This window comes from Amblyomma americanum, chromosome 1, assembly GCF_052857255.1.
Source record: "Amblyomma americanum isolate KBUSLIRL-KWMA chromosome 1, ASM5285725v1, whole genome shotgun sequence".
Taxonomy (NCBI): Eukaryota; Metazoa; Arthropoda; class Arachnida; order Ixodida; family Ixodidae; genus Amblyomma; species Amblyomma americanum.
In genome coordinates this window covers 309,089,872-309,109,886 of record NC_135497.1, presented here as the reverse complement: position 1 = coordinate 309,109,886, position 20,015 = coordinate 309,089,872, and positions in this window count along the sequence as shown.

Sequence of the window (20,015 nt, the reverse complement as noted above, 5' to 3'; positions counted from 1 at the left end):
GTTGATAGTAGTATTAGTTGATGATGACGATGATGTGCAATGCACAGCGCGAGAGTGTTGCAGTTAAACACAAGGCGTGATCGGCTGCGGTGGTGGCTTCCTGTTCTCATGCAGTGGCCTAGCGAAGCTAATCTGTTCGGGCCCCGCGGGTTCGAATCACAGTCGCGGCAATACTTTATTGCTTATTGATGGTTTGCTCAAGGTCACCCTCAAGGCCAAGCTTTGCACAAACTGGTGAGCAGGTTTAACCTCGGGAACATGGGTAGCATGAAAGTGTTCTAGCACAGCTTCTGCCCTCACCACGTTATCACGTTTCAAATAACACTCGCGGTAATACAGGATGTGCTACGTCCGCCGCAATGGACGAGGTTAGCGCTGTAGAACACACTCATGGTTCGGCTGTCACAATAAACTCTTTAGTTATTGTTGATGGTCTGATTTATTGCGTTCATTACCAGTAAAGTCTCGTCATCGACTTTCTAAAAAAATCAGACATAGTTGAAAAAACTTTGTCTCAGTTAAAAAGAGCGAGGTCAGAGTAAAAACCAAGTTTATAGAATTTTGCAAAAAAGTGGAACTGACATCGTTGGGAAAGCAGATCGACAACAGTAGAGGGAGGTTTTTATCGGTATTTTTTACAGCGAAAACGCATAAGCCGGACATTCCTTTCAGAACCATTGTAAGAGAGTCTGATTGTTGTCAGCACTGCGTAAGTCAATTCCTGCAGAAAAAGTTGAATTTGTTAGCGGTAAACGACCCGTTCAGAACCAAAAAATCCGACGATGTTGTGCAGTTTTTGCAGGGCAATGGAAATATTGGTTATGTTTTATCAGTAGATGTACAAGATTTGTTCTATTCAGTGCCACAGCGTGAACTTTCGAGTTCGGTAAATTCATGCATTGAAGAAAACTATGTATTTGCGTTCCGAAATGCTCCTGGACTTCCTGTTGGGAATTTTTTAAATCTGTTGGAATACTACCTTAAGGTCACTTTTATGGTTTTATTGACTAGCCATTTCCATAGCGGAATGGAATTTGTATTGGTTCGTGTGTTGCTCCTGTGCTCTGCGATATATTTTTAGCTTGTATTGACCGTTCTTTAGACCATTTTTTCAAAGCAGGGAAGATTTTAATAATTTTTTGGCTACGTTGACGACATTTAGTGGTTTCAAAGGCTGACTCTTCCAACCAGGATACGATTAATGAAGTTTTACGTGATCTTAAGCAACATAGACAAGGTCTTTTTTTTACCCACGAGCTACCCCAGAGGAATGTTTTGCAGTTTTTGGACATCCAGCTTGAGGTCTGTGAACGCCATACTTGCTGGGAATGCCTACCACGACCAAAGAAGGATCTCTTGACTTTCAAGTCTGCTCACTGAAAGATCGTGAAAAGGGGCATAGCAACTTCATGTATGGAATCGGCCCTCAGAAAATCGTGGGCGCATAAATCGCAAGCAAGTTTTGATAATCAGGTGTGCCGGCTTGTGGCAGCAGGTTACCCTGTTTTGCTTTTGACAGCTGTTTCTGAGGCCCTGATTCGGAAACATAAAACCAGAGCGCCGAAAAAGAGGGTGGCCGAATATGAAACTTACAGGCCTCTGGTGATGCCTTACATACATAAGGTCTCCCACCAACTCAAGAGAGCGGATAGCAGGCATGGAATCTCTCTGGCATTTTCTGCGCCGAACAAGGTTTCTAAGCTGTGCTCCCGCACGTGCGGTGATGCAAGGCATGGCTGCCAAATCAGGCATGGGACAACCTTTGTCCCTTGCTCCACCGGAGTCGTGTATGATTTCCCACTCTCGTGTGGAAAGATGTACATCGGGCAAACAGGGCGTTGCATAACTGAGCGACTCAGGGAGCATGCGCTAAATGTGAGGAAGAAAAATGACAAAGGTGCGCATCTTGCGTCACACATTATTAACTGCAGCAATTGTGAACCGCGATTCGAAGAGACGGCGACTCTGGGCAGGAGCAGAAACCAACACGCGCGGCTGGATCTCGAAGCATTCCATATTAAGAAAAAGGCTGAAGGATGATGTGTGAGCGCTACTTCCTTACCACTTTACTCCGCTGAATTGAAGTTTTTCTGCTCGCATCATTGCCAGTAATCTCGCATGACTGGAATTTTTGTTAGCTTGCGCAAGCGTGGAAAAATGTGTATCTATGCTTTGGTGTGAGAAGAGTAATGTAGTTGTTAGTGTTGCGCCAGTCCTTGTGTTTCCTCCGTGTATGTGGTTCGTGGAATGTTTTGCGCACATCGTTCTTCTTTATGACCATGCACCAACTAGGCCCAAAAGAAGTGTTATTGAAATAAACCATTAGTTGCTATCCGCATTAAAAAAAGAGAAAATGCCGAGCAGGTAGAAACAAAGGACCCAGTTATAAGGCCGTCATAAGCGTGTCTTCTGTTCCGTACAGCGGCAGCAGATGTTTCAGCTATTCGTAGAAGCATCATCCAGCCCTTCTCATACGCGAGGCGTTGGGAGCATGAAGCCGAAGTTATAAAAATCCAAACTAGATCACTTAGCTCAATATTCTGCTTCAGAAACAGAGTTTCTAAAGGTGTCACTTTGTGCCTGACGTCCGCTAAAGAGCGCACACAATGGGCAGAATTTTCCAGTAATTCATACCGAGCGGCTGCACGTCAGGAACACTGCCCGCCCATATCTCAACACCTTCTCTGGGATCTCCGTGCGCTCAGTTATCGAAAGGGCAATGCGCACAATTTGCTGGTGTATGGGCACGGCTGATATGCTGAATTCGTGCTGCCTTATTTTCGCGAAGCAAGTTTCTCAGCTCACTTCATTTTTATTTGCCGAAGACCACTGAGGGAGAAAGTTGGCCAATAATAAAAGCGAACGTGGGTCTAAAAATATACTCAATAGGAAAGGAAAATTAGTACATTCGCAAAAACTTTACATATCGTTTTATGCTCCTCGCGTTGCCATTACACACACTGAAGCTTCGAAGATCGTTCCCTGAGTGAGTGACGGGTCCGCAAGGGGCCATCCCCCCGGCCCACTCTTGCCTCTCTCAGCATTTTTCCGCTGATTTCCTCTTGGCTTCCCATAGCATTTTTCACTGAGAGGCTGAGCGTGCAAATACAGCCTAAGATAAGGAAGACTGGGCGAAGACTGAGAGGCGATAGCGACGATAGGCGAGCAGAAGGGAGAGCCGCCGTGCCATGACTTCTTAAAAATTGTGGCATTGTCAGCCATGGGGGGTGGAGGGGGGACGAAAGCTGACACCTCGGTGAACAACACACTAGCAGTTAAAAGCGATTTTGTGTTTCTTAGGCTTCGGGAAAACTCGAGAGTTTTCCACGCCAGGCTGCACTACTTACGCAGTTATCCGAACCGGTTTCTCGCTCTTTCCAGCCGCGCATTGTCCACGCCGTGGTGTAGTATGCATGGCTACCTCCTTAAACCGAGAATAATCTTGTCAGTCCCTTGTTGCAGGTCGCCTTATGACAGCTGAGGTACTGAATATAATGCGTTGAACCATCGAGTAAACAGCGACACACCAGACTTTTGAAACTGCCACCTCTGGCTCCCTGACGCAGTCAATGAGCGTGGGCGATCAAGTGCACCGCCTGAAGGCTAAATTTATCTTTTAAAATCAGGGCCCGCTGAATAAGTCAGTTGGTATGTTTATCTGCGTCTATAAATTGACCTGCTGTTATCAAAAGCGGCTGCATTCACTGGAAACGAAAATTTTACTGCCTATCAAACCTGTAGCAATGAAACACGTGTGACCCCCTTCAGCGGCCGTCTTCGAAAGCAAAGGGCGATGCGTGATTACGCGCTTAATTTTAAGGCTAGGCTAACAGTAATGATGCAATTGTTTTCAGTCATGATATCAGGGACTTCTGTCGAGTGTTGTGGTGAATTTTAGGCATGATTTTGAAGGTAAAAACGGCCATAAAGAGCCACAAAATCGGTGGTTTACTAAGAACAAGAGTTGGAGTTCCCATTATCAATTGAACTCATGCAAGCATCTTTGCTTGTGCTGAGAGTCTACACCGACGGGGCCACCCAAACTCCAATTTATAAACGTGCAGCACATTCATCTGCGTCACGTCCTCCTTCAGATGAGCTGACTTGGTTTAAAAAAAAAAAACGTCCAACGCTGCCTCAAGCACCGCCTGCATCCCACGGCCCTTATTTAACGGTCTGGTAGAATAACAGCGTAAATAAGGACTATCAAATGAAAAAACATGCTCGCATACCGGCGAATACTTTCGTTTCATGTTGGCATAAAGTGGAATATCCAAGACTGGCGAAAGCTCGTCTGCTGTCGCATTACGGTGTAGCGCATTGAAAGAGCAGCCGCCATTTTGCGAAGGTGTCTCTCTGTTACCTGAACTATACCTCAGTGTGTTGTTTTGTGTTACACCGCACGGGCCTCAGAGGTCACTAGCGAACAATTTGCGGCATTGAACATAATTTCTTTAGTGATTGCTTCTGCGTTTCCCTTTTGATTCGCCACCCTCATTCACTCCTTTTCTCACCTACGCAGGCTGCTGAGCATGGAGCTTGTGAGCATCAGGAGCGCATTCGGCCGGCTCTGGGCAGTGACGAGAGAGCAGAAGCCGCAGTTTTAAGTTTGAATAATTTTTTTAGATATTAACGACCTGGATACAGTTGTCAATATTATTCCAATTTATAAAATAAAAAGAATGCATTAGCCGTTTCATTGTTTGTTTAACAACCCAGAAGCGCTCGGCGAGCACTCATTGACCGTTTTTCTATGGGGGATTGTTCACTCCTAAGAAGCGGTTAAAGCCCCAGGTACAACTGCATTAAACGGGCTTCTAGATGCTGCAAGAAAGGCTGTGTGCATACGTACCACACATGGTCAAAATAGTAATCAGTGAATGGAGGTCTTGTTAATTATGACGTAGAGTCATTACTGGCACAGATGATACACAATACCCAGCCGTAGTCCATCCAACCACAGGTGGTGAGCTCTCGACACGCACGCCAAATTTCGTTTAGAATGCTGTCCATGCTCCCCAATAGTTCGCTATTTCAGTTATTGTTCGAATGCTGTGTTTTAATCTTTCTACGTAAGCATGTGTTGGGAAGTAAAACAAAACTCCCTATTAAGAAAAGGCTGCGCGTACTGCTGGGCCTGCCCTAGAATGCAGCTACGCAAAACGCCACGCGTCCTGGTACTGGGCGGCCATTCCTTGTTGAGGCAAACTTGGACTGCTTCTGTCGCCGCGGTGGCTCAGATCGCTATGGCGGTCGGCTGCTGCGGCGGTAAAACTTCGATGGAGGCTTAATTGTAGAGGTCCGTGTACTGTGCGATGGCTGTGCACGGTAAAGGACCCCGGGTGGTTGAAATTTCCGGAGCCCTTCACTATGGCATCCTTGACAGCCTGAGTCGCCTTGGTACCTTACACCCCCATAAAACATAAACTATCTACTGCTTGTGTTCTTTTCGAGCCGTTGTCATTTCCATCAGCTTCTTCAGTGACGGACACCAGTGTTCATTTATATACACAGGATGTGTTACAAAGTGACCCAGGTCCCTTGTTGTGATTCTTTATTTTCTGGCTTTTTCAAGCAAAGCGTCTTGTTTTGATGTTTTGATCATTTCTGAAACTGTACGACTTTGTTTTTGCAGGCGGAATTTTTAGTGAGAACAGGGGCCACACGTCAATGCCGTGAGGTCTTATGGGCAACTTAAGAGCCTCCTCAATCTTCTCAATAATACCCGTAAGAGTTTCCGTCCAGAATTCTAGCAGAGAGTTATTTCTAGGTTTTGGTTTCTAGAATACTGCTTGAAGCCATTCAGCCTTAGTTCATAATCAGAGGCCCAGATCTCGGTGCATTTGGGTGAAAAGGCAACGCGAGGTAATCCGCCTTTAATGATTTGTTTTCCTCATTTAGGGCAGCACATTCGATGACCATGTCACCATAGTGTTTGCTACAGCAGTCTGTACTTCGTTACACTTCTCGGAGGAGCTTCCTCAGATCACATTCAAAGGCGCTGCATCGCACTGTCGGTAATCTCTTTCCTGAATTCTTTTCACAGTTGTTCATGCAACTTTTAAAGTTCACTGGGCATGGTAAAACTGAATTGAAGTTTAGTTCGGAACATTTATACAAAGCATATTTGAAACAACATCTGGATTCCTGGCTAAAAGCTAGTTGGGATACATGCAAAACATGTCAAGTGAAACTAAATGCAGTCATCAAAACAAACTGTTTACATTTCACATGATGAAGGCTCTTGAATTCAAATAGAAAGTTTAAATCTTCTTAACCAATGAAGCTATAAACTAACCAAATATGTATATACGTACAAATACGAAGTCGCTAAACAATCCAGCATAGAGCTGGCGGCGAAAAAAGGGAAAAACAGAAGACACACTTGGCAGCCACAACGACTAAACCCTTTTCACGCGCTAAGATGATTTACAATTGCACCAAGAATGCATAAAAATCTACAGTGTGGCAGCAAAAAGCAGCCTTTGAGGGATGCTGTCCAGGTTGCCGCCAACACTGCACCGTGCTAAAGGTACACTGTAAAAAATAAAACACCTTTAAAGTAGTTTTCAGGTGTCTATACTCGAACCCGGCCCAGAAAGGAGTCTTGGTGTTTTCATACACCTTTCACGACGAATGTTTTGCAAAAGAACCAGCCCAAAATTGAAAAAAGTGACCTAAAGCTGTTGGGGCGACTCGCACGCTATTTCCGCCGAGCCTTTGGCGATATAGCACTTCTTACACCCTTACACCCTTCAGGAAAAATGCATACAATGGTTCATAATTTGTTCCCGCTTTATTCACTTTTCTTAAGTGTTCTTTACGTTTACCATTATAATAGTTACATAATTTATTATACCAGTAATACTGGAGCTGTTTATAGCAGTAGACAGGCTGTGCGCCGAAAAAACCATTCATTGTCTCGCAGATCACAACACTGTAGAAGTGTGGAAAATTTTTATTGTCAGAACAAACACATCCACCAACAAAACACAGGAACCTTCGATAATGAATTCCTTACTGCCATCCAAGGAACGACTGCAACATGCCTTGTTTATTGGTGTTGTGGTGCTGCAAAAATAAGATTCAATTGCACTTACATCTACCTCCTAATATTTTTCAGAGCAAACAATCAAAATTTCATGCCTGTGCATCATTATAGACCATCTTGAGGAAGGCTTGGACTGTGATACTGACTCGCAGGAATAGTCTGTACGCAAACATAAGGTAACTTATGCTGAACATTCATAATCTTGACCGTAGGGCAGTTGTAGAGTGAACCGCACTGGTGAGCTTGCTGAGTTGTCATCCTCCCTCGACGAAGAGGTTCTCAGCCTCCGCAGGAATTCCTTCGCACAACGGCCTGCATGGTGCGAGTCTGCATTTTACAAAAAACAGTACATTTCACATCAGTTTACATTGCTCCATGATCCGTTTAAAATGCCAACATACTTCTCATTAATGATGTGTGATATTATGCATGCTAACGCTAACAGAGGGAATAAAATCTGCACATATGGCCAGCAAGCGCCAGCTGTTATTCCCTAACTCATTCTAAAGAGGCCATTGTGATTTCAGAGAAAATAGCTCTAAATGGCACTATAAAAACAATGTTTCAGGTAGGAAGCTACCTGTTAGGAAATGGAGTGAAGGTGGTTAGGCGACGCCATTAATTCCGCATGAATTGCTACAAGCTACTGCCAACCACTAGCTATGCTGGCGAGTGAACTGACTTTAAAAGGCCCAAATCACCACGACAACAGACGAAAATATAACGCACTTCATAATGCTTTACAATCACACCAACGACAAGTGAGGTGTAAATATTCACTGTTACAGAAGAAAATATAGTCTTTAATGCAGCCCCTTCCATGACAGTGGTCCGCTTCAACGAAACACAAAGCATGCATTCATTACTATACCCAGCATGCGACATCTTGAAATGCAGGCAGCAGTGCCAAGTTAGCATATTTTTTGTGTCGGCAGCCACTAAACTCAAAATCCATGAAGAAAAATTTGCACGAGGTCACTAAACTACTTCACAGAAAGCCAACGGGCCAGTTGGTGCATGATTCTTGGCAAAACCGCGCAGTGTAACAGGACACAGACAAGATGACACATATACAGCGCTGACTAACAACTGAGGCATTTCTTTCTTAGCTCGCAATAAATACAGGAAGCATCATCCAAAATACTGAGAACGAAAGTCATGGAATCATATTTTTGTGACATCTCTCGTGATTATTTGCCTACATTATATCCGTGACTGGATTATATATCCAGTCAATTTCTTTTGTCATTAAGATTATGGATGGTGCGCTTACGCAGGTTGAGGAATTAGTATATTCAATGTACACATCATATATCTCACGCATGAGGTATCGCTTATATTTCCTCAGAATTTTACAACGCCTAAAGCGCGGAATGAATTTACTGTACAACAGGTGTCCTGCTTGCTTGCTGCCATTTCCTCTCTGTTTTGGCGAAATGCTTCATTAGGCAAATGTTGACACGCCGGCCTATTTCCCAACATATGAAGCGCTGCATTACAAAGGAATTTTGTAAACCAAGTCACTGTCGCAATTTCTCTCATGTTTCGTCTTACACAGGGCAGTCTTTGAACTACCTTGGCTGGGTGCGTTGATTACTTAGTTCACAGCAGCCCGCCCGACCACTTTCTTTAGCGCGTGGCTGACACCATGTACATATGGCATGCCAGCTAACTTCTATTCTTCTTTCTGAAGCCTCGTTGGGGTTGATCGGCAAATTTTTCTCATTACCTTAGAACCAAATCTGCAGATGAGGTCATTTGTGAAACGAGCTTCACGTAACCGCGTAAGTTGGGCCTCGACACTTTCCTGCTGACGGTCCATATACAATCTGTTTAGGGGATTTTTCAGTGCGTCTGTAGCCATAACATTTTTTTCTACTGCAGAAGATAACACAAGCACATATGGTCCTCTCCGATGTGCAGTCATAGATCGAGACACTGAAACTACCTCCACTGACATTTCTTTGGTCATCTCAAAGTTGGCAAGAACTTCGGAGGTCAAAAAATGTCAACAATGTCCTTGCGCTGCCCTTGGTTAGCTTGTGTATTACTAGGAAGTACGCAAATCGAAAGGTCGTTATCGTATTCGTGCTACGAGAAGTTTCTCTTAGTTTTCGATCTTGACAGGCAGGTCAGTAGAAAGTCACTGAGAATTTGTGCAATGCAGGAAGCGGTGCATGCTTCTTGCCACTGAATGTGCAGATCATCATTAATCTTTACATAGGTAGAACGCAAACAGATGGATAACAACTCCAGGAATCCATCCGCATTGGTTCTGGAATCGTACTGCCCACTTGCAATCAATGCCTTTCCTTACCATCTCAAACATGGCGGTATGTGGCAGCGTGTAGTGTAAGTCATTGATTACAATGGAGTGGACAATTCTTCTGACAGCTGTTCGAGAGCAATGCAGACATTTCTGAATTCTTTGCCAGGAACAGGTCTTCCACGGTGAGCAAGGAGAGCAGTTCTTGCAGATACCACCCTAAGGGTTGCTGCCACGATCCTTGTTCAGAGAGAATTACACCAAAAGGCCAGTTATACTTGTGTGTTTCTGCCGTACATAAGGCATAGGCCCCACCCTTCTTCACAGCCAGCCCTAGTTTGGCCAAGTTGTTGGCTTCACACAAGTTTTTGGGCTCCTTTCTTCATTGCTTGGCACTTGACCTTTTGCCGCTGGTAGAATTCCTTTGCATTGGCTTCATTCGTTTTCGCAGAAAGTAGCTAAAATTAGTATGCAACACTCGCAGCAAAGGTGCTTCAAAAACAGCCCCGTGTAAGACGAAGCACAGAGACAAATTTCCAGTAGGCGACAGTGGCTTAGTGTACAAGATTCCTCTGTCATGAGGAGCGTCATATGTTGGAAAGTGAGGTCGGCGTGTCAACATACATCTAATGGAACATATCGGCAACACAGGCAGAACATGGCAGCTTGATAGCAAGACACTTGTCGGACTATGAGTGCATTCCAAAATTTCGAGAATGTAAAATTCTGAGGAAATACAATCGATAGCTTATGCGGGAGATATACCAGACCTACATCATACATAAGAATTGTTGAACCTGCGTAAGCACATCGTCAGTAATGGTAACGAAAAAAGAAATTGACTATCTCTATCAATATTCAGAACCGATGCGGCAAAATGACGATTCCATGACTCTTCTCGTCTGCATATTGGATGATGCTTCCTGTATTTATCCCCTTCAGGCGCTCGGTCTCAAGTTATGTAGACGAGACCCAAGCTTCCTATTATTTTCTTAGGCAAGGCGAACTTCAACCTTTTGGTTTCTTCGACTGGTCGCTCGTGCGATCCGGTTAGGATCTGGCAGAGTGAGAGCCGCTCTCGCTCTGAGCGCATAGCGAGACTAGTCAAGCCGAATGGTCAGCGAGTTCTTAGAGCGGAAGCGCAGGAGGCAGAAGGGGGGCGTAACTTCCGGAACGACTACGCGGCACCGCTGCTTATGTCAACAGTAGCCGCACGTAAGGTCCCTTGATTACCTTTAGCCACACGTGGCCGCACACAGTTTGCATCGCGGTCGCCGCTTAGCCTGTACCGATTGCTACCCTGGCTTTCCGTCCCACGGGACGCTCATTTTTCGAACATTGCCTTGTGGAAAGCACTGTTGTCCTCGTCAGAGCTGCTGCTGGAATCGCTGTTGTCATGCGACAGCAACACAGACCTCGTTCCTAGCGTCGTCTCTTGGACATTTTGCTTCACACAGCGCGGCACCCGCAGAACACAACACAGTAAGGACGCTACTACTGCTTCAAAAGCCTACACTTGCTTCTGTCTACGCGCAGGGGACGACGAGGCCTCCCACCGCTTTCGCGAAATGGCAGAAGTGGCTCTGTCACGAGGACTCATCTCGGAGCCGCTCCGACTTTTTTCTCGGAGCGCCTCAGAGGGCACAGAAAGAACCAGCCGAATGTAGTCAGAGTGGCCGATTTCCACCAGCCGAATGTGCGGTTGCCTCTCAGAGCGCTCTAGAGCGATCTAAAACGACCAGTCGAAGACACGTACCATTTGAATACCGCGGTCTACTATTTGACCCTCCTTGTCAAGTTTGTGGGGCCACCTCTTGCGGCTAGAGCGAAATGCGTTTGTAAAAAAAAAACATTATCATCACGTTGTTCTTTTTATGGGATGAGTAAATAGCTTTCCTTTTGGCATTCTATCTTTACAAGTAATTGCGAATGATGCAATTTAGGGCTTGGAATGTGTCGATAGGTTAATGTATTAACAACACACCAATTTTCATCGTCATAGACGAAGAAAAAGTGCTGCAGTAGACGTGCAGAGTGGCACTTGCACAAATGTGCACATGGCGCCTCAATGCCGAAAATATCAAAGTGGCGTTTTCTCCTCAGAATGCGCCGTTTTTTCTGTGCACGTATGGCACGAAATGGGCTTACTCCTTACGGGCTTCGAAAACTATGCTTGAAAAAAAAAGAAAGTTGGACGACTACAGCGCTTCAACTATAATCAGCATATTCGTAGGATCAGGGGACAGTTTGTTCCAGGTCTCTGACATAAACTGATCAAACAACCACCTTTAAAAATTCTCATTTTTGCAAAAACCACGTGTAAAGCAAGCCACAAGATGCTATCTCTCTCTCCCTCTTCACTTGTGCTCAGATCACTCGAGAACCTTTCACTGCAGCCGGACTTGAAGCATTAATTATGATGGAAGCAACCATTTTTCGCTGCTTCTGAACACGTTCATTATACAACGGTGCCGACCTGAAGGCTGCACATCTAAAAGCCACGTGTGGGGCTCGAAATACCAAATATTCTTCTGCATGTCGTCACAGAATGACTGCTTTTATTTGTTTTATAAGTCACGAACTGCAGAATAATTCCCTGAAGTGTATATTTCCAGAGCTAAATATTTATTCATGTCTAACTATCAGTTAGAAATGGCACGCAAATGTAGCAGTGTTTATGTTCATGTATCAGGTTTAAGGCGCTTTATTAACAAATGTGGACGCAAATAAAATATGCTTAAATATGAATATTTTTGCGTAATTTTTTGCACATCACTTCTACTTAGTCAACTGATCGTCATTTATTCAAAAGAAGATTTTTCCTTTCAGCAGATTTAGTTGGTGCCTGGGCGTGTTATTTTGAGCAAAGCAATAAATTCCTTAGTTGTTAGCATTGTATCTGTGTCATGCTTGTGTCCTGTTACGCAGCGTACTGTTTTGCCAAGACTAAAATACTGTCACAGATATTTTCTAAATCTGGAAAACGACCACAAGGGGTTCCAAGCAGATGTTTCATTTCTGCACCCACTCTTGAAGAAGTACATACACAAAAACGTGTGCATTTGGAGATCACAAATGCTGGCTGTGGCTTTATAATGTTCAAAACAAACAAATCACGCAAATTTTCTACTCTATGAGTTCTGATTTTTTTTTAAAGCATACATGCACCATGTAGTGAACAAAGTACAAACAAGATAAATAGAAAAAAATCATTTTGCAAACAACGATACTGTAAAATATGTTAACAAATCGCCCCATTCATCCCTAGGACAGAGCTGCATTTCATCTGCAGTTACATATGAAACATGAAAATACCAAGCAGCCAGTTGAATTAATACAATTTTCTCGAAAATTTAGCGAAGGTACATACAGTCATAACACTCTACTGCTCCAGTTGAGTATACTGCTCACGACCAGCAGCAGCATCCATATGGGGCGAATGCCTGCACCAACAATTAGTTACAAAGCAATACAAATGTGCACACACGAGGCAAAGTAAACGGCATGATATGGAACCATTAAAATTATGCAAGCAGAAAAAAATTGCATTCTACCTACACTCCAGTATATTAACTGAGCTGCAAAAATTTCATAAAGGCTCCTTCAAACCAGCACACACTGGCATTTAAATGTGATTGGGTCATTCCACGCCAACTGATCCAGACTTAGTACTCAGCCATCATCGATTTCTTTAAAAAATAATACATTACTGCATTACTATGACAAACATTAGCCCAGCTTCTTTTTAGCAGAATAATTTTTTTTTGTCATGGCCACCATCTCACATTTGGAAGTGGCAGCCAAACCTAACCTTGCAAAAAATTAGTGAAGAAAAAACATTCCTACGCGTGAGTATGAAACTTTTTATATAAATAAAAAGTTTTGCGCTTCCATATGCAGTACATTGAACTTATATTCTTTGAAAGAAAACATGAAAAGAGGTACATAGTATGAAAATTTGAAATCGTACATCAAATTTTATGTTCTCACAGCAGTTATTCGAATTATTTCTCTAAGCTGTCCAGAAGGCAAAGAAGGCGATAAAAATATTTCATAGAGAAAAAAGCGTAAGGCATGCCCGTAAAGAATTCTAAAGTTGAGAAATTTTGCTTTTTGAGACATTCAGCAGTTTATTCCATAATGAGGTTTCTTTATTAAATTATGAAAGATAGGAAGTTGGATAATACCATTTAATGCCATTTATTTCTAGAAATTTAATCGGAGCATTTCTGTTTTAAGTGAGAAAAGAATTTTTCAAGTTGAGTTCCTGCGTTCAACATATGACATTTTTCCGTGCCTTCTCCTCACTGCCACGCGTTTTGCCGCCAGCTGCAAATATACGCAAAACCACCACCAAACTGCTCGAATACAATGGTGTGCTGGTCTTTAGTGCCGCCAGGTTCGGCAATACCGAAACCTGCTAAGTGTACATTTACAAAAAGTAAAAATGAAGTGGCCGGATGGCAGAATTTCTATTGTTCCTCAACAAAAACAGTACTGAGCCGGGAAGCACATTTTCCGGTCTGACCAATTAGAGTTAAACACCAGTACTACCATGAAAATGATTTCAATTTTTCACTCGAATTGACTTTTTCACCATGTCACATGCGAAGAGTGCTTGTGACTGCACTGAAGAAACTGTGAGGCCCTTGGCAGCAACAGGAAGTACTCACAGGCCATACAAGGGTCAAATACTGCTCTATGAGCTGTTTTTATGGGTGAACAAAACTATCAAGTGTGTTGTAGCCCTCTGCGTGCTCCAACAAATGATTGAAGAAAACGAAGGTGAACTTACTAGGTGGTTTACAAGAGCACTACCATTAAGATGAATATGCAAGTTTCAGCATATCGAGCCTTTATCTCTCTCTCTCAATGATACATGCCGGACTTACATCATGCTCGAGTTGAAAGTGAAAATAAGCGAGTGAACATGCCTGCGGGCATTTCAACGCCAAAATATGAGGAGCATCGACATGGAGCACCGTGCAGCGGGAAATGCTGGGATTGAACGCCGGGACACAAATTTCAAATTTGTTATCTCGCTTAAAAATGTTCCAATAAAACTTTTAGAAATAAATACCACTGCCATTAGTAAACAAATTAGGATCACGTCACCTTGCAACAGATGGCTGAATATGCCTCAAAAACAGATTTTTTTTTGCTGACATGCTTTACATTTTTTTTTTCATCTCCGAAACATTTTTATCAGCTTCTTAGCCCTTTGTTGTAGTTGTATTCAGTTTTATGGCACATAGGCAACTGGGGCCATCATGCGCCAAGCAGGAGGTATTGGGAAAGTTTTTTGTTGAATATTATAGAAATATACAAAAATCATCCACATATTTGGCACTTATTCGTTTAATGCAGGGTTTCAGAAAACTATGTTCAACAACACACAAATTGGTTTGCAATAGTCCTGTGCTGACTACAAACTAGCAAGGATGTACAAATAAATCATTGCATGGTTAGGTTATGTACCCTGTTTCATGACGCGGCATGATGAGGAAAAGAAGGGAAAGTGGCCCAAAAGAGAACCGAACATACATCATAAAAAGAAGCTTGCTGAAAAACTTAAACGCACCTTTGCTTCCATGCCGCTCATGATTATTTCCCAGTGCCAACAAGGTGAAAGCTGTGGGCTCCCATGTGGATTTTTGCCCTGCAGACATCCATTTAAAACCATCATGATTACAGACCGCGAAAATTTATTAATTAGGTCACTCTGGCCAAACAATGAACTTTAAGAGCGTGAAAAAGCAAGCTAAATGTACCTAGCTTGCACAGCACAGGATTCCTAAATCTGGGCGCCGTTTTAAAAACAATTAAAAACTGAAATAGATTGCAGCTTCAACAAATTGCAAAGCGGCTTGATGCACAGAACGACCACAAATCAGCGCCTGTGCAGCAGACAAAAGTAAAAGTTTATCTTAGACGTGACGCTTACGCAATGAATTTTACGCAGCGATACGGTACAGTCCCTACGCACAGCTGCAAAAATTACCGCGCATGAATAAACCGTAGGACAAGAAATTTCACCAAATAGCTTTAAACGGCTTTAAATTTGACAGAACACACATAGTACAGCTCTTAAGCAGCATGTGGCAGTACTCTGCAGCATTCGTTTCGTCAAAACAAAAACAGCTGTGTGCACAACGCTTCTCGGCGAACTCTGTTCAGCGCTGCTGTTCTTCCTAAGATACAAAAAAAGTGCGGCCTGTCACACTGCATATCTTGGCACTCAGGTACTTAGACACGGCAGGCCCTGAGACCGCTCTTCCTTAATAATATATCCTTTGTAAAATGGGAACCAGCATATATGAAGAAATAGGACTGCTTACCACCCAGCAAACAACGTACCTCCCCAGGAGCGCCGATAAAGGATGGAATGTCCCTGTCCCAGTACAACATTTATCGAACATTTCCAGGCCGTAGAGGCAGGACATAGAAACACAAGCAAAAGGGAAGTGCGCCCACTAATGTCCTAGAAACGTTTTTTCGAGGGTGTTAAGCAGAAAGAAAAACAAATCATAGCATTTTGGTCCCAGAAAGGTAACCGGGAGAACGTTTTTAAGACCAATGCTTTTCAACAAAAAATACAGATTGACTCCTCGCTCCGTTTTCTCTCTCGCTCGCGCCAAAAGCTACAGAGAGAGAAGGTTTTGCGCTTGCACTAGCCGTTTTGAGAGATCAGACAGTTTTGTTCGAACAGCCGAAGGAAGCGCGGTTCACCCTGCATCTCTCTCGTGGGCCGTCGGCTCCATGCTGCAGGCAGGCAGGCGACGGCGGTCTGCCTTTTCATCGCATCGCCGGGAGCGGCGGTCACCAACGTGCCCGTCTTCAATACTGTTTCCAACTTCAGCACGGTGCGCCGGTCGCTGCAGGCATCTTCAACTTCCAGCAGTCCTCGTTGCGCCGCTGTCTAGCAGAGGCGCAGTAATGGGTCTCCCGTCGCTCGCCCGGCTTCCTCGCTGGACGGAAGCCATCTTGCGCACACGTATTCGCGCAGTCCCTAGCCGCTCGCGCGCAAGCCCCAGCGCGCAGCAGCTTTTGCTCTCATCACTGGGCTGTCGTGAACTTCGTAGCTGCGGATTCATGGCAGCTTTCCTGCGCACCTAGGCGTGCCCACATAATTCCTTTCGGAACTGGTGCAGCGGCGCGCGGCGCATCGCAAGTATTTTGCACAGCTTCACGGCCCTGCACCATAATGGCGCTCTTACAGGCGTCGTTCGCGGCAGCGGATTTCAAGGCAATGGGCGACTCCTAGCGCGCACTCTGCATCCCTCAGCGCCTCCGACGACTGTGGCGTGTTGTTGGTGGCAGCGTGGCCGTCCACTGCGGTCATAGGCGGGAGAGATCTTCGCAAGCCCACCAGCTCTTGTTGCGAGTGCCCATGGATTAACCTGCTGTATACCTACATTGCCGTCCTGTCGCAGCGGTATAGTTTGTGTTGTGTTCGCGTCGCTGACTCCCAACCCACCCGCACCGGATTACTTGTGCCTTGATCACCTTGATCTCGCCTCCCATGCCGTATTGTGGCTCACGCGTGGTCTGCTGTACGATGGGTGCGGCGAGCCAGGGCTCCTACCCCAAGACGTCCCCCCTTTCCATCCGGCTCCAAGTAGTCCTATCTCCACACTTAGTCACAAGAAAATAAAACGGGGGTGTAACGAGGATGTAACGCGTATGTTTGAGCGTTCGCTGTGCCGTGAGAAGGCGCACGATAGAAGGCTGTGTTGAACTCATATATATATAGTTGCAGCATTTTATTTCATCCCGAGGTTTCTGTTGGCAACGTCGTCAAGGTATGTGGTTTATGCTCGTTTTTTTTATTTTCGCCTCGTAGAATTAATGTTTTTCCTGTTTTGATAACACGCACAAGATTACTCCGAGGCTCGTGCGAGAGGCAAAGCGAGAGGGAGGTTTCACCCTGCAGAATATCCGTAACCTGAAACCGCGTATCTGTATCGTACGCCCATATCGTCTTTTCTTTTGGCACCCAGGTTGCTCTTTACATGCGTTTGCATTTGCGTGTGCATATATGCTTTTGTACACTTTAGAATGTTTGCTTAAGGTGCATCAACTTTAAGCCTGTATAATGTTTTTATTGCTCCATTTTTTCAGATTTCTCAGAGCTAGAGAAAATTTTGACCATTATTATTTGCTGGTGTCGTAGTGCTCCGTACATTGCGTGTTAAATGGTGCATACATATGCGTCTCCTGTTTGTATTCATTTAAATGCAAAGAGCACATCTAATAGACTGAAATTACATCTGTATTGCGCTGCTAATTCCTGTTATATGGGCGGGATCGGGCGACTTTTTGAATTAATATTTCCTTTTTGTGTAAAATTCTAGCACATTTCATGTTCTTGTGGCGGGAGCAGCGCTGCACGAAACAAAGAAGATAGAGGCGGGAATCAACGCTGACTAACAACCAGATTTTTAATCCACATTTGATCGAATATATACATCTCGCTCGTGCAATAAGGAAAGGACAGAAGCATGACAAACGCTTAAGATGTACACATGGTAAAAGATTAGGACAACGCACGCAGATAATCAATTTCGCTGTCACGAAACGCTATCGAAAGTATGCTGACCCATATACGTCGCTCTTTTGCCCGATGTTGAAGACTTCTACAATCTCCCTGGTCCGTTGATTAAAATACGACGGGATGACCATTGTGTTGATAAGCTGCGGAGCGCATTCATGCTCTGCAATGTTTTGCTAATTTACTGCTCATGGCGCCCTTTAGGGATATTTTGTGCGCTCGAATCCACTCATTCAAATAGTGCCCTGTTTGACCAATGTAGGTGCGTCTGCATGACAGAGGTATTTCCTAAACACCGCTTTTCACACATTTTATATGTTTTTTTTCGGTGTATTTTTCATGCATTGATTTTTCTTTGCTCGCTGTTGACTTTGGCGCAGAAGCTTCTTAATTTGTTGGGTGCTGACATGAGCACGTTTACACCAGCTCTTGCGCCTACCTTTTTGAGAGTGTAGGAAATGCCATTAATGTAAGGAATGACCGCGTACGGCTTCCTTTCTTCTGATGTGGTTGTGGCATATTTGCTGCCTCTAAGTACTTGCAGAATCCCTTCTACGACACTGGATAGCAGTCTTGTCGGGCAAACTGCTGCTTTCAGCCGACGGTTCTGGGTGTCAAAACTGCCTTGAACCTCATGATGACAGGATCTCGTCAATGCGGCTCTCATTGCTACTTTTGCTAAGGACTAGATGAACTAGGACAAGAAATAAGAAGTGAACTCCCAGAAAACAACGTTATGCGATTTCTTGACTTGACGCTAGCCTTTCTAGGCGCTCACATATGCTGGCGGCACGGACCACGAAGCTAGAAAGAACTGCTCCCCTACACATCTGCGCACTCCAAGATCATCAAGCGGGGGTAGAAAAAAACAGCAATGAGAGCTGTATTGACGAGATCCTGTCATCATGAGGTTCAAGGCAGTTTTGACACCCAGAACCGTCGGCTGAAAGCAGCAGGTTGCCCGACAAGACTGCTATCCAGTGTCGTAGAAGGGATTCTGCAAGCACCTAGAGGCAGAAAATATGTCACAACCACATCAAAATAAAGGAAGCCGTACGCGGTCATTTCATGCATTAATGGCAGTTCCCACAGTCTCAAAAGGGTAAGAGCAAGAGCTGTTGTAAAAGTGCTCATGTCAGCACCCAACAAGTTAAGGACCTTGTGCGCCAAAGTCAACAGCGAGCAAAGAAAAAAATCAATGCATGGAAAAACACCTGAAAAAAGCTAGTGAAATGTGTGAAAAGCGGGGTTTATGAAATACCTCTGTCATGCAGACGCACATACATTGGTCAAACATGGCGCTGTTTGAATAAACGGCTTCGAGAGCACGAAATATCCCTAAAGAGCGCCATCAGCAGTGAATTAGCAAAACATTGCAGAGGGCATGAATCCACTCCGCAGCTTATCAACACAATGGTCATCCCGTCGTATTTTGATCAACGGACTAGGGAGATTGAAGAAGCCTTCAACATTCGACCATAGAGCGACATATGCGTCTGCATACCTTCAATAGCGCTTCGTGACAGAGAAATTGATTATCTGCGTGCGATGTCTTAATATTTCACCACGTGTACATCTTATGCGTTTTTCATGCTTCTTTTTTTTTCCTTCTTATACGAGCAAGATGTATATTTTCGATGAACGTGCATTAAAAATCTGGTTGTTATTCAGCGTAGTGTCCCGCCTCTGGCTTTGTATCGCGCTGCGCTGCTCTCGATACAAGATCATGTACCAACCAGCCCAAATTTTCACCTTGTTAAAGCAGATTTCATGTAAACAGGTTAGTCTGAATGGCCTAGCCAGCAACCATTCATGCGAGTTGACAAATGTATGTGCGCTTAGATGCCTGAAGTCTGCATAAAAAAGAAGAAATAATTTTATTGAGCCAGAGCCGAGAAATCTAGCATTAACCTTTTGGGGCTGTCCCTGGGATGCACGACTTTTTGGACACGGCTGGTTGTGGGGACGTCTTCTGACGTCTTTGGGAAAAATGAGAACCTCCTGGGGACATTCCAAATGTCCTAATGAAATATTTCTGGGAGGTGTTGAGGAGGTTTTGTGTTTGTTGGGATTGAGGGCAGGTTCGTGGTAGAGCTGAGCTGCTCTAGGTCTCCATATCACGGCAACACTCGTTTTTTCCACTGACG